Here is a 5000-nt window from a genome sequence, read left to right on the forward strand (position 1 = left end):
GGGACTGCAGGAGGGACGGGGGCGGGCGGGCGGGGGTTGGGGGTCACGAGGCAGGGCGTGGGGGGTGCAGGGCCGGGCGCACGCCCGCGCGCCCACCTACCTTTTTACTTTTGTGGGCGCGCGTGCCCGTGTCTCGCGGTTTGGGGTTTATTTGGTGGCCCCCGTTTTTTTTTTGGTTCGGTTTTGCGGGGCTGCGTGGTTCCTCTGCCTTTTTTTTTGTTTTGTGTTGTTGGGCTTCCTTGTTTCACCGATGCGGTTAACTAGCGAGGGAACTGGCCGTCGCGACGGTTACCTGGTTAATAGAAATGCAGAGGAAGCCGACAGGGATAGTCGCGCTAGGCCCAGCCACCCTTCCCCCGCCCCAGCCCCGCGCAAACAGCCTGCCCGCCTGTCGTAGTTCAGCCCCGATCGGACCAGACTACGCAGTCTCTCTCTCACTCCCCCCACCTTCCGAGAGAACAGGGAGAGAAAACATAAGGAAGAACGGCTCGAGGTTTGAGATAAGGACAGGGAGAAATCCTTAAAGTTACCGTCACGGGCAAAACAGACTCAACTTGGGGAAAACTATTCATTTATTACTACAAACAGCAGGAGAATGAGACCGAAAACAAGATAACCTCCCCCCACCCCTCCCTCTTCCCAAGCTTAACATTATCTCTACTACCTTCCCCTCCCGAGCGGCACGGGGGGGTGGGGGGGGGAAGGGAATGGGGGTCGCGGTCAGTTCATCACGCGTTGTTTTACGCCGCTTCTTCATGGTCGGGGGAAGAACTCCTCACATTCCTCCCCTGCTCCAGCGTGGGGTCCCTCCCACGGGCCACAGTCCTTTGTGGAACTGCTCCGGCGTGGGTGACCTCTTCCACGGGGTGCAGTCCCTCCAGAACAGCTGTCCCAGCGGGCCCTCCACGGGCCACAGCTGCCTTCAGGCATCCACCTCCCCCGGTACGGGGTCCTTCACGGGCTCCAAGTGGATCTCTGCTCCTCCGTGGGCCTCCATGGGCTGCAGGGGGACAACCTGCTCCACCATGGTCGTCACCACAGGCTGCAGGGGAATCTTGGCCAGGAGCCGCATTACTCCTCCCCCTCCTTCTGAACTGACCTTGGCGTCTGCAGCCGTTCCTCACAACAGGCTGGCAGATGCCTCTCAGGATCCTTTTTACATCTCATTCACTTCTCATCTCCTCTCCACTTCTTGCAGCCGGGCTGGACTGAGTCGGGCCCAGTCGGCTGCCTGGCGAGAGGCCAGAGGGTGAGGCCTGCAAGGCCCATGAGGCCTGCGCCTCCCCCTCTGCGCCTCTGCCCCTGCTCAGCTTCTTCACATCTTCTCTTCTCTCTCTTTTTTTTTTTCCTGTTTTCCCATTCTTAAATACGTTATCGCAGAGGCGTTATCACGGGACATTCTGCTACCAATCGGCTCGGCCTTGGCCAGCAGTGGGTCCGCCCTAGGCCTGGACAAGTCCCCTGAACAAAGGGGAGCGACTTCTAGCAGTTTCCTACAGAAGCTGCCACCTTAGGCCCCCCCCCCCCCCTACTAAACAAAACCATGACACCGCCCCGGTCCCGGACGCTTCCCCGTACAGAAGGACACGCGACACCCTGCCCGCACCCCGTTCCGTTTATTATTACCGTTGCTCGAGCGATTTCTTGACCGACTTTCCGCCTTTCCTGTTTTTTGGTTTTTGTTTTTTTTTTTTTAACCACGTTTATTTCCTTCTCCCCCCCCCCCCCCCCCTCTATTTTATTTCTTTTCCTTTTCTTTGCCGCCGCCTGCGCCCCTGGCCCCCGCCCCCCACCCCCCCACCCACCCCCCCCAACCCCCAGGCCTCCGCACCCCCGGCCGGGCGGCGACCCCGCTCCCCGAATCTCCCGGCAGGGCTGCTCCTGGACGGACCCGCTTCCGGGGCTCGGCGGCGGCTGCCAGGTCTACCCGCTTCCGGGGCTCGGCGGCGGCTGCCAGGTCTACCCGCTTCCGGGGCGGCCGGCGGCTGCCAGGTCTACCCGGCTCCGCCGGGGCCACCAGGTCTACCCGCTTCCGGGGCTCGGCGGCGGCTGCCAGGTCTACCCGCTTCCGGGGCTCGGCGGCGGCTGCCAGGTCTACCCGCTTCCGGGGCGGCCGGCGGCTGCCAGGTCTACCCGGCTCCGCCGGGGCCACCAGGTCTACCCGCTTCCGGGGCTCGGCGGCGGCTGCCAGGTCTACCCGCTTCCGGGGCTCGGCGGCGGCTGCCAGGTCTACCCGCTTCCGGGGCGGCCGGCGGCTGCCAGGTCTACCCGGCTCCGCCGGGGCCACCAGGTCTACCCGCTTCCGGGGCTCGGCGGCGGCTGCCAGGTCTACCCGCTTCCGGGGCTCGGCGGCGGCTGCCAGGTCTACCCGCTTCCGGGGCGGCCGGCGGCTGCCAGGTCTACCCGGCTCCGCCGGGGCCACCAGGTCTACCCGCTTCCGGGGCTCGGCGGCGGCTGCCAGGTCTACCCGCTTCCGGGGCTCGGCGGCGGCTGCCAGGTCTACCCGCTTCCGGGGCGGCCGGCGGCTGCCAGGTCTACCCGCTTCCGGGGCGGCCGGCGGCTGCCAGGTCTACCCGGCTCCGCCGGGGCCACCAGGTCTACCCGCTTCCGGGGCTCGGCGGCGGCTGCCAGGTCTACCCGCTTCCGGGGCTCGGCGGCGGCTGCCAGGTCTACCCGGCTCCGCCGGGGCCACCAGGTCTACCCGCTTCCGGGGCTCGGCGGCGGCTGCCAGGTCTACCCGCTTCCGGGGCTCGGCGGTGGCTGCCAGGTCTACCCGGCTCCGCCGGGGCCACCAGGTCTACCCGCTTCCGGGGCTCGGCGGCGGCTGCCAGGTCTACCCGGCTCCGCCGGGGCCACCAGGTCTACCCGCTTCCGGGGCTCGGCGGCGGCTGCCAGGTCTACCCTCTTCCGGGGCGGCCGGCGGCTGCCAGGTCTACCCGGCTCCGCCGGGGCCACCAGGTCTACCCGCTTCCGGGGCGGCCGGCGGCTGCCAGGTCTACCCGCTTCCGGGGCTCGGCGGCGGCTGCCAGGTCTACCCGCTTCCGGGGCCGGCGTCGCCTGCTCTGGCCGTCGACCGCCGGGTGGCACTGCCGGAACGTTCGGCCGCTGGGGCGGCCAGGTCTACCCCGCTCCGGCGGGTCTTTGCCTCTGGCCGCGGTGGGGGGGCGCGGTAGACCTGATGTCCCCATCAGCCCCTCGGAACTGCCGAAGGGGTCGCTGTGTTTCGCTGCCTCCAGTTACGTCATGGTAAAAGTCGGCGTCGCTGTTGCGCCTCCCCGGTGGGTACACAAGGGCCTCCCGGAGCTCCCCGGAGGCGGGGACACATCTGTCCGTATTACGGGGCGAGCTCGTGACTCGTCCGGAGGGCAGCGTCAACCAAGGGCTGTTAAGACTGTACGCGACACCGAGGTGGCTGAGGCGTGTTTTGAAGGCGCGAAGCGCGGCGGCTGCGGTAGCCGGCACTCTAGCGCTGGGAAGGCTGGGGCCAGCGGAGCTCAGCCGAACGCAGATGGCCGAGGAGGCGTGCGGAGCGTGTCCGCGGCTCCCCGGCCCCCGAGAGCCTGATGACGGGGAGCGGGCGAGGCAGCGGCGCCGCTGCCTCTGCTGCTTCTCCTTTTTTCCCCGGTGTAAACCCCGCGTGGGCGGCCGGCGGGGTGCAGGGTCTCCTGTCTTGCCGGGGTCTGGAGGGCTCGGTGAAGGGACTGCGTAGCACGGGCCGAGGTGGCGGCACCTCGTCCCCCGTTTCCCCCGGGGCACGTGTTTCCCCACGGGGTAGGGCAAAGACCGGTGGCCAGCGACGCTTGACCGGCACTCGAACGCTGAAAAGTCCCGGTGGAGGGGAGAGCAAGGCCTGCCGTGGCTCCCACCCCCACCCGGGCTACCCGGCAACGTCCCCTTCACGGGGGACGGGCGGTGGTGGCGGCACCTCGCCCGCTTTTTTTTCCCGTTTTTTTTAAGCCTCTTTTTGGTCACGCCGGCTTTTTAAGCTGGAAGGCCCCCGCGGAGCCCGGGGGGTGGGCGCCGCCAGATCGAGACCGAACGCAGCTGGCCCCGGCGGCATGTGGCGCTCGCCCGCGGCGTCCCCTCCGAAAAGCCCGATGACGGTGCCGGCAAGGCGGGTGTCGCCTCGCCTCTTTTTTTTTTTTGCTGGCGTGAGACGAGCCCGGGCTGCCCGTGGCGTCTGGCCTGCCCCGGCTTCGCCAGCTGGCCCCGAGGGCTCGGCGATGGGACTGCGTAGCCAGACTATGGGCTGGCAACCGGTCCTTTTTGATGTTTTTCCTTTTTCTTTTTCCTCTCTTCCCGCTCGCTTTCCGGCCTTAAGCTGTGGAAGGCCGCCGGTCCCCGTGGAGGAGCCTGGCGGCGGCGCGGGCGAGGTGGTGGGACCGGTGTCTCGCCTGCCTTTTTGCTCTGGCCCTAAGATGGAGCCCGCCAAGCAGGAAAGAGGCGCGGTGGCGGCCGGCAGTTAAATGCAGATGGCCCCCCGGGGTTGGGGAGCCTTCAGCGGCTTTCCTCGTTCCTCCCCCCCAGTACCGGGCGATGGCACGGGTCTGAGACTGTGTGCCTCCGGGTTTTCCGTTTTCCCCCCACTTCTCTACCACCCCGGGTTAAGCGGCTCTCCCGGCGGGGGTTAGCAGAAACCGGCGGCCGGGTAACGGTCGCCGGCACTGTCGAACGCTAGAGGACCGCGGGAGGGAGGCGCCCGCCGCAGCCTTCCCACCGTCCCGTCGGCCTCGTTGAAAAAGGGGAACCGTTGTCCGGAGCGGGTGGCCGGCGGCGCGTCCCGCTTCCCCGATTTGTGACCGATCCAGACCCGCAGGCAGTGCCCGCCGAGGCATTCCGGGGCCGCGTCGGGGGGGAGGCTCCGCGGCGGGCCGGCTCTGCCGGTGTCCAGGCCGCCGTCGGACCTCTCCGTGGACGCTGCTGTCTCTCGCTCTCACGCAGGGCCCCGCGTCTGCCGTCCGCCCGCGGGTCGGCGGCGGCGGGCGCGCGTGGCCGTCGCT

Source organism: Chlamydotis macqueenii, assembly GCF_036417535.1.
Source record: "Chlamydotis macqueenii isolate bChlMac1 chromosome 9 unlocalized genomic scaffold, bChlMac1.mat SUPER_9_unloc_2, whole genome shotgun sequence".
NCBI lineage: Eukaryota > Metazoa > Chordata > Aves > Otidiformes > Otididae > Chlamydotis > Chlamydotis macqueenii.